The sequence below is a fragment of the Sturnus vulgaris genome, chromosome 6 (genome assembly GCF_052056855.1).
Source record: "Sturnus vulgaris isolate bStuVul1 chromosome 6, bStuVul1.hap1, whole genome shotgun sequence".
NCBI lineage: Eukaryota > Metazoa > Chordata > Aves > Passeriformes > Sturnidae > Sturnus > Sturnus vulgaris.
This window is the reverse complement of record NC_142248.1, coordinates 18361804-18372401: the sequence shown is the minus strand read 5'-3', so window position 1 is coordinate 18372401 and position 10598 is coordinate 18361804.

Below are 10598 nucleotides of genomic sequence, written 5' to 3'. Positions count from 1 at the left end.
AGAGCTCATCCTATTAAAAAAACAAAACAAAACAAAAAAACCCAACATTTCTCTCATTTCTCTGACTCAGACAGAAATCTCTTTATTGAGGTTACACATGGAGCCTCGCAGTAATACTTAAAGGAAATGTGCCATTTGTAACAGAACATGCAGAATGACTAAAGACCCTAAGTGCTTGGCATCAGTTGAGCTTAGTTCTAAATACCTATGATAGACATTTTTGGAATACGTTTCCTGAAAGTAATATCAGGGATTTACTTCAGCAGTAGCTTGCACATGCTGATAGGTTGAATTGGTGCTCATATACCAATACAAAAAAGGATTAGCTTCTGATAACGTGCAAAGTTTGGGGGTTATTTTTTATGCCAGTATTGGAATTTATTTGCCCTCCTGATGAAATGTTTACCTCACTCTGCCTCATTAATATTAACCTCACAGATCAACAGATCTTCATATCGACAGAATAGAGAAGTCAATATCACCTTATTATTATTTAATAAGTATTTCATTGTCAGTAACTGAGTGAGAACAAACATCTGTGCAGTATAATGGCATGCACTTTAATTTTGCAAGGTTACTGTCTTGCATGTTTGACAGAAGAAAGCCAACCCATAGTAAAAATCCCCCAGTAATATCAGTGTATAAAATGACAACATGTTGAAGGACATTTAAATTGAACAAAACAGGGTTTTTTTAGTCCCAGTTTTGATATACAAATGTTGGATGTGTTTTACTGTGGCTTCTGACTATGATTGATAGGAGATGCATCAATTTCAAGGTTTGTGAATTTAAGTAAATTGTTGTCAATGGTATCACTTCTTCTTTTTTGTATTTTTTTTCAAATTATCTCCTTACAGAGAATAGAGTATTACAAACTGAGACAGGATATACATAAAGCATCAATTTAGCTTGAATATCCACTTACAATAGTAAAAAGAAAATAGTTGTGATAAGAATGTGAGTACATCAGAGTTGTTCAGGAAACTCCAGAGTATTTAAAAAAAACACTGCTTATGGTTTTTCTTCTAAAGAGTTTTTGCTGCTTCTGTTTGGAAAATACTTTGCTTGCCTTTCCTTTCAAAGGAAAAATATTTATTAAAAAAATATAAATAGTAGTAGTAGATCTAAGATATTTCTTTTATCTTTGTACTAGGAATGTAATTCCATTAATTATACATTATTAAAAAATACTCTTATATATTAGGGAAAAAAGATAACCAAACTTGTATAAACTCTTTTCAACCTGAGGGGAGTTTATTTACCCTTCTTTCCTTCATAGTAATGCTTTACTTGACTAAAAAGCCTGAAAAGCTTTCTTTAAAATTGTGCTTAAACATCATACAGCAAATATTGCTATGGATCCAGTGCTTTCAGAAATTAGCTGTTTCTGAACATAAACTAGTTTTCCCTAGGTTGCTTCTTATCTGATGATGTCTGACTCAGGATGTGGTGAAATGCACAGATACTTTTTGCTGCTTTCCAACACAGAGTCATGACTCGTTTCCATGTGTAAGTGTATTGTGTCTATACATCTACACGCCTGTCTGTATGCATAGAGCAATGTATATGCTGTTTGTGTGTGGGTTTGGTTTTAACATCAAATTCTATAAGTGAATAAAGATACTATCTTCATTTTACTGTTCTCCAAAGGGGCAACATGGAATGGATTCTGTAAATCTAACTATACATGTTGCTGATTAAAAGCTGATGGTAACAATTAATATACAAGGGGACAGACTAGTTTTTCTTCTAACATTTTTTTTTGAGAGAACAAAATGAAAATTAGACAGAAAAGACCATTTCCAGATGTGACTTTATAGGGCTCGATTTGAAGCACTTTTGTTATCTCCTTAATAATGCATATAAGAGTGCTCATGTGAAATGTTTGTTAAAACTCTGTCCTAGTAGATATTTGTGCTTATGAATTGATTCCTTATCCATATTTTATGGAGAAGTAGCTCGGCACTGGATTACAGCATATTATTTTCCAAACTCCTTATTAGACTCTGCATATCTCTCTACTGTGCCTCCAGGCTTAAATTAAAAACAAACTTAAGAAAAATTTAAAGAGACAACATTCAGAAACTTATGTTTTTACAAAGCTTCTGAAAGTTCATAATTATTTTTGTCCCTAATAGGCCTGCCTTTGAAATAATTTGATGGCTAGGTTTATAAATTCGCATGGAAAGATCTGGCATTCCACAGTCATTAAGGGGAGTATATATCACAAAAATGGTTTTGCATATAAATAATGGTATACAGGATTTGGCTTAAATTGTCTGCTTTCATTTGATTTTTTTTCTCTGAGATAATTTGGAGGGAAGCAGGAAGATCAAATTGAACACAATTTGGAAATGAAACTTGGATAATTGAGCTAAGTAGGTTGAACTTGCCAGTCACCTGTGACCTCTTCCTAGTGACACGTCGTTTCAAACAGCTGAAATGAGAGGGCCTGCACTGAATTGCACAAAATAAATACAGCGAGTGGAGTTTCAGCCTGGACCCATGTCATCCCTCGTAGTCTGCTCCATTTTTACTGAAGGTGGAGGGACTCGAGCACCACCGCCTCGGGAAGGTGTTTGGCCACCGGGCGCGTTCAGAGAATTTGGTGGAGGGGAGCAGGATGGGCACTCTGGGGGGGCCACCGTGCAGGGTGGAGGGGGAACACAACAGCACTGGACCTGTAAGAGGTGAGAAATTGAAGCTCCACAAGTAAAGGAGCTCACCCGTGGTAAGATCTCCTTTATAAACCGCTGCAACTGAAAGTTTGCGATCGTCCCTGTGTGGGAACCTAATATTTGGCTGTTCATTTTGAAGCGATTATTCAAAACACCTTGGCAGCTGAACCCTCCCTGCTTTCAGGATAATTATTTCTAATCGTGATTGGCAATAATAGTAATTGCCATATTCAGCCAGCACCCAGCTGTAACGATTTTTCTTTATTATTATTATTTGGGTTAACAATCGCCACTGACAACAATGTCTCCCGACCCTCTTCTCCCTCCCTCAAATACACAGGGAAATGAGTACCAATGCTCTCAGCAGCCGTCGGGCGGGCGGGGACAGGGGGTGAGCAGAGGGTGGCAGTGCGGTGATGGGGCCGGGTCCCTGCCGGGGGGCTGCTGTGGAGGATCGGGGGAGACCCAGGCTGCCGCAGCCTTCCCCCAACACCATCCCCCGGCCTTCCCCCTCCGACGGAGCAGGGGCTGCAGCCGCGGCTGTAACGAGCCTCTTAATAAACCTCCGGGTCGATGATGCATCGCTCGCTAGTGAATCTTCGCGGGTTTATTTATTTTAACTAAATCGCCCAAATGGATCGCAGCTCTGTGTTGACTCTGGCGAGAGGCGAGGCGGGCAGCCGGGGGGGCTGACAGGTCGCCCGGGGGTTGCGGCGTTCTGTGCGTGCAGGCGCTCTGAACTGCCCGCCGCCCCCTCCGGGAAAGGCTCCTACGCCACGGTGACCGCCCCCCTCCCCTTCCTCCTCCTCCTCCTCCCCCCCAGCTCGGCCGCAGGCGCCCTTGTAAGGAAGAAGCGAGCGCAGGCACCGGCTGGAGCGGAGCGGGCACCCCCGGCCAGCTCGCCGGGAAAGGCGTGGGGGGCGAGGGAGGGAGAGGCGAAAGATGAGTGATTCAAACAGGGGTAAAAGCCGGCCCGTTAGACACTGCCTCAAGATGACGATCACTAGAGAGAGGTGAGGGTCAGAGCTCTCCCAGCCAGCCCAGGGGGGGCGAGAGGTTCCCAGGGGGACCCCTCTGCTCCAGGGACAGCCGTGCAGGGAGCGGCCACCCCCTGGTACAGCGCTGATGGCAGAGCTAGCCCAGCGCTTCTCCTCTTGCCCGCTGAACTTCACAGTGTTTCTCGTATTATTCAGCTCACATCAGAGTCGAAGTTTGGGCCGTGGCGATGCGGGAGTCTGGGGTATCCCCCGAACCCGCTGGTGCCTCACGGCCAGCGTGCCAGCAGCAGCGCTCGCCCGCCGAGCCCCCCAGATCTTCGGGTGCCCGGCAGGTAAACACAGCGAACTCGTCGGGGACAAAAGCAGCCTCTGGTTTTTAAAACCACACGCAGAAGTCACAGACCAGCGTCAGCAGGAGTGCTGTCACCGGCCTTCCCTGATGGGCGCCGTGCCTGCTCTTTGTCACCTCTGGGGCATCCTCGCAGGCTCGCCCGGTGCCGGCGGACCTCAGCCCCTCCCCGAGGCCGCCGAGCCGCGCCGGGAGCGGGGGAGGCCGCGGCCGGGCCCCGCCGCTGTCGGTGGGTGCCGGGACACGGACGGGCCGCCCGGCACCGCTGCCAGCCCCCCTTCCTCCGCGAACGCTGCTCCCTGACGTCAGATGTTTGCTCAGTCTTTTGTTCAGTTAAAAATAGTTTCACGCAGCAGCTTACCTGCCGTGGGTGGCGGCTGACCGTGGGCTGCGCCAGGGAAGCGTTTTCTGGCAGAATCAATTATTCCCTTCGCCCTCGGATCTTTGATCTCCGCACGCAAATTAATTGTAGTAGTATGCAGGAAACTGACTCGCAGTCTTCTAAACCCAGCATTTTGCTGCCTGAAACACATGAAAAGGGAAAGTTTCTTTGCAGTCTAGCTGTAACAGAGCTACGTTACCAAGGCTAGATATTTCTTACTGCGACCCATTGAATTGTATGTACTCTCAAATATTATCATCACTCCAGTAGCTTTTTTTTTTTTTTTTTGCCTTTGCGTCTCATTCATGGCCGTCGCGGTGTTGTACTTGCAATTGCATATTATCCTAGTAAAATAATTGCTTTATAGCAGATTACGTGCAGCAGACATTTATTCTTCTTCTGGTTCTATGGAGTTATTAGAAAGTAATGGGTGTCAAGACAATCAAGGAATATTTCCTAATTAAAGAGGAAAAATGGAACTGTCACCATTTTCCACTGTTTGTGAGCCAATTCATGTGCTCAGATCACGCACACTTGTACATCACAAACACAGGCGTAGGTACTGTATGTCTGTAGTGCATATGCACACACGTACACACACCCCTCTCACACAGTTAGTTCCTATTTCTTACAAAGGTTAAAGAATAACTTGAAATCGAAGACAAATGAATTGACAGGAAAATATATCACTTTTTTTCCGCTTTAATTTCTTCCCACATTATAATGAATCTCTGAGCCTTTAGCTAGGTGGGCAATTAACCACCCAGTGCCCGCTGCCCTGTAACAATCACCCCGCTGTATAGTTTATGGGACTGAAGTTTTTTAACAGCTCCATATCCTTATTTTATTATTGTGTACATGTGGGGTATGTAATCTCCCACACGTGCAGATCTATGGGATCTATACAGCGGATGTATAATTTTATAGTTTATCTTAGCCCAACTGCTCCTGGGTGACAAATCTGTCTGTCGTAGAGAGCACCGTCCTCATTTCAATACTATTTCGTTCTGGGAGCTCGCACGGTAATTCTTTACATCGAAATTGCTTCCCCTCTGGTTCCTATATTTTAATTTAGTAAAGGACTGATTAGCTGTGGCTTTAAAAGGGCCAGGTCTGCGCTGGCTAACAGCGTCACCTCTCACCTCTCCGCAGCCCCGGGCCGGGGTCACTGCGGGGCCGCGGCGGGGGAGTTGGCAGCGCTGCTCCGCTCCCGCCGCGCCTACCTGCGCGCCCCGCACCGCACCGCGCCCGCGCCGCTGCCCAGCTGCTCCGGGAGCGACCCCCGTCCCCCCCGCTGAACGGGGAACAGCAGCCCGCCTCTGCCTCCGCTACACCGCTGCTGGCGTGAATCACCGCGGGAAGAACGGCAAGATGCAGCTCTGCTAGGCGAAAATAATTGTTTGGTTTATTTTAATTCTCAACGATCTGGTCTGATGGCACCCTTTCCTCTGACTTTCAGGAAAGGGAGGAGGAGGGCCCGCTGGGGCGCATCGTCCTCTTTAAAGGCTTCGTGTAAACTTCCACATTTTGAAAGAATAACTTCAAAAACCTGTGTTTGATTGTATTCAGGCGTGCGCCCATCTCACATCGATTGGTGGATCCATTGAAGGTGTAAAGATCCGTTGATAACATGCAGGTCGAGTGTCCCTAAATCAGCAGATTCTCCCTTCCCTGACAAATCCTGGAATTAGTTTAACGAGGGAAAAATATTATTTTTCATCAGTAAAAATGTATTTCAAAGAGGGGTGATATTCTAACAGGAGAGACTACAACAAAAAACAGAATCGCTTCTGGAAAGGTTTCGCTCTGACCGAATGTTTCGAGCATATCGGATCCTCATGAAACTACACTATAGACTTTATTCTGACTATTACTGAAAAACACGCAATGCATAAAAAATACGAGCAAGAAAGTGCTGAAATTATTTTTTTTCTACCTATGAACAGTGAAAGGTGGAAGTACATTTTAAATACCTTTGCTGTTTATCAAACGATAGATGTAGATAAAGGCAAACACCGAATACGAATATTTAGGATATTCAGGAAACCATGAATAATTTTAAGAAGTTACTTTTTTTTTTTTTCCCTCCCCCCCTGAATGTAACGGTGCATTTACAGAACTGGTACGGAGTCATCACTTTGTTTATTTTTCTAACGTCTACCCAAATTCCAGCAATCCGCAGAGCAGTAACAGCTTTTTCCATGTGTTTATCATCGAGGTTGCAACAGGATTCGCCTCAATTGTTCTGCCTTTCTTGTGTTTTCCTTTCTTCCCTTTTCTGCATTTCCCAGATACATTCGCTTTTGTTGCAAAAATAAACAGCGGAGTTTTTAACAGCAATTTGAGATGATAATGGTTACTGATCCCATTCTTTCCATCATAATCTTCAAGTGGTTTAAGATTAATGATAGGAGGTGTTTTAGCAAGGAGTGTGGGTTTTCTTCTCCAAAGACCATCGCTATGATAATTTACTTAAGATGTTGACAAGACTGTCAGTAAGGCTAATTTTTTATTAAGCTGCGCTGTAGCAAATGTAGTAAGCATTTGTTGTTATTTAAGCACATTGTATTTTTGAATGCCGGCTATAAATATTGTTATTTGGTCTCTGCCTGATGGATTTGCAACAGAGATGATTCCCCTTGCTTTTGTTTCAAGAAAGGTGTCTTCTGGTATTCTGATAAATATTCTCTTCCACGCTCCCCCATCCCCTTTCACGCACATTTTTTAAAAGAAGATAAATTTGAGCAACTACTGTCTCGGTCCAGCAATGTCTTCTGCGCAGCATTGTTTTGGCTGGACTCTATTTAGGCACATCCCTGAACGGGGACAAGATGCAGGTTTGAGGGCTGGGTTTGTGTGGTTTTGAGTTTTTGTTGTTGTTGGGGTTTTTTTTGTTTGGTTGGTTTTTTAATCGGGAAAAATAACCTCTTAAAGAGTAAATATGTAGCTGTAGTGCCGCAGGGTACGAAGAGGCTGGGGTGCCTCCTTAAGCGAGGGCAGTTTAGGATGTATTGGCTGCTCCGAGCGGAGTTCTGCCTTGTCCGACCCCCGGCACGGCGGCCGGAGCGGCTCCCCCCGGCAGGCCGGACCCCGCGGCGGCGGCAGCGCTCCCCGGGCCAGCCCTCCCGGGCCGGGCTGTCCGCAGGCCGGCCGCTCCTGCCGGGCCAGCGGCAGCAGATCCCCTCGGGGGAGCGGGCTCGGGTGGGCACGGAGGGCTGGCACGCGTGGGTGCGCGCAGGGCGGCGGAGGCGGGTGCGAAGTAGCCCGCTCCATCAGAGGGGAAATGTCTGGGGTGAAATCGTAACAGAGCGGTCGATTTTACCCTCCTGTTGTGCTTTCAATAAGCATGAAGCTGTGGCCTTACCTAGAAATCACGGGGGCCCTGTGACACCCGTTGGGCAGCTCTTTATTGCCTTTTTTCCCCGCGCCTACGGCCAGACGTGCAGAGGGGCCAACGCGGGAGGCCAAATTCGAGTGGCGGCCCCTGAGCACCCCCACGCTGCCTCCGGGCCCGGGGGCGGCCAGGGGCGCGCAGGTGGACGGCGGGGGCTACAAAAGAGCGTGCCCCCCCCTTACCGGCCGCCCCTCTCCGCTACCGCCAGCTCTGCGCTCTCACAGAAAGGAAAAGGGCAGCCTCGTGAACAGTTGGTGGTACGATCCCCCCGCGACCGAAAGGCCCTCGCGGGGCAAGGGGCAGCCTCTGTCCGCCTGTGCGACCCCTGCGCCACGCGTTCCTTGCCCCGGAGCGCAGGGAAGCGCGCAGGGAAGCGCGCAGCGCGGGCGGAGCGCCCTCCGCGGGGGCGCCGGGCGCGGGCAGCAGGGGGCGCTCCGAGGTTGCGCCTGGGAGCCCGCGCTGCCGCGCCGCGCGCCCGCACACGGACACGGACATGGACGCACATGGGACACACAAGGGACACACGGAGACACACACGGACACACATGGGACACACGGACACGCACATGGGACACGCGCGGACATGAGGCACGCACACACACGTGTGCACACGCACGCACGCACCCGGGGACAGCCGCTCGCACCGCGCGGGTGCCCCCGTGCCGCTCTCCGTGCGTGTGCGTGCGCGTACCATACATTACGCAACTTATTAAACACGACGATGAATTGTCAACATTTTTTTCGCATGTTAGTTCCGCTGATCCGGGCAGGATTTATTTTCAGGTCTCGGGTCCCGGAGCTATAATGCGTGATTTCTTTGCCTTAAATAAAATTGGTCAAATGTTGACAACCTTTAAGCCAATCTAACACTCAAGATTACTGATGGGAAACTAATGAGAAAATATCAGATCGTCCGGCCTGGGGGCTCCTAATTAAATCTTAGCTGATTGAAAAATAAAAGCGGGTTCGGGGGCGTGGGGGAGGAGGGAAGAAGCTCCGGGCTGAACTTTAGCTCTCATTTTACGTGATATTTCCCCAGCCCATCTCTCTCTCTGTGCTTTCCCCCCTCCCTCTCTCCCGCTGTAAAAACTCTAATATTATTTCGCTGGTTATTTCGAGAGATCCGAATGCGGCTATCATTCCTTGCCCGGTAAACATTAAGGCCTTTAAGCAACGTGATTTAACTAATTAGAAAATTTACATCATTAAGTCTCAGGGAGAGAAAAAAGGAGAAACAAATCTGTCAGTCATTTTAAAAGAGACAGGCCCTATTGAAGTGTGAAGAAATCGGCTCTAATTCAAAAAGGCAATCGGGCAGAAAAAGCCCTCAACATTACCCTGCTAGTTATTAATCAGAAGGGGCTTCCCCCTCTTTCCTTCCCTGTAATGGCAAGAGCTGAAGCACATCGTTAGTTTCTCCTAAAGCTACCGCAGTTTCCATTCAGCTTTTTTGCCACTCGTCCATGTCCCATATTAATAGCGAGTATTTGTCCATTCAAGGCTCATAGATTTGAAAATGTTTCCGAATTGGAGAGCCGCAGCCGTAGGGGGAGAAAAATGTATTAAAAATAATAAAATAAAATAAAATAAAATAAAATAAAATAAAATAAAATAAATAAAATAAACTCACGTAGTCCTCACTTCCACTTAGCCAAATACAGGGGCTGCACTGCCCCGTCCCCCCATTAACGGGAGGTCCTAAAGCAAACCTACTTGGTGAGAACCCGATTATGGCTTTGTTTTTCTCCCCTGCCCTGTATTTCTAAACAGACACAAGCCTGAGAGTGTAAACTATCCGTCGTCATCCCCCTTCCTTCCTTTTTTTTTTTAATTTTCTTTTCTTTCTTTTTTTTTTTTTTTTTTTTTTTTTTTTTTTTTTTTCCTTCCCTAGGGACCGGCTGTGTTTAGTGCCACGCACCAGGCTCAAGCAGAACAATACAAACTTGAGTGAAAATCAGAGCGATCGGGTTACCGATGCCGGGTCCTTCACCAAGTGGTGCGGGACGCTGCTGGCCAGCGTGGCGAGCGGGAGGGCGAGCTGGCGGCCCCGCTTTGGGGAGTGCAGCTGGGGTGGCGGCACAGGGAGCTCGGCGGGTGGGGGCAGAAATGAAGCAGCCTGGTCCAAACCACAGAGAGGGTTGGTTACATCTCTCTCTCGCTTTCTCTTGTCTCCTCTTTCAAACGCCCTCTCTAATCCCCTCCTTCCAACTGTTCACAGTGGACTACAGTATAAATAATAAATACATCCTACTCTGCGTTTTCTCTCTCCCAATCTCGAGGAATCTGACAGTCGCTTTAATCAAAGGAGTTTGCACTGGTTCTAAAGGAGTTTGCACTGGTTCTTCATGGAGGTAATTTAAGGAATTTTAAACACGCTTCGGACAAAACCAGGCGATAGGGGCCTATTTCTGATCTCACGGCCCGGGGACGATCTCTCCTGCGGCTCGGGGAATTAACCCCGTGTAAATATGTTCAATATCAGCCTCCTGATGGGGATTTTACTTGACAGTAGCCTGTGAAGAAACACTATTTTGGCAAGAAAAAAAAAAAAAGTGTCTCTGCCAGCCCTATTCCGACTTCTATTCATTTACGTCCCAGGGCTGACTTGTAAGGCAGATGCTTACAGAAATGTAAGGTCTCCAGCAGGACCGGACACGCTCCTTTCCTAGCGCCAGGTCTGCTGAACGGGAGCCCTTGCGCAGCTCGCTGGCCCCCAGGGGAGCCCCGGCCGCCCCCCGCCTCCTGCGCTCAGCACCCCCGGCCTCTCCGGGAGGGGGAGCGACCTGGCCCAAACACG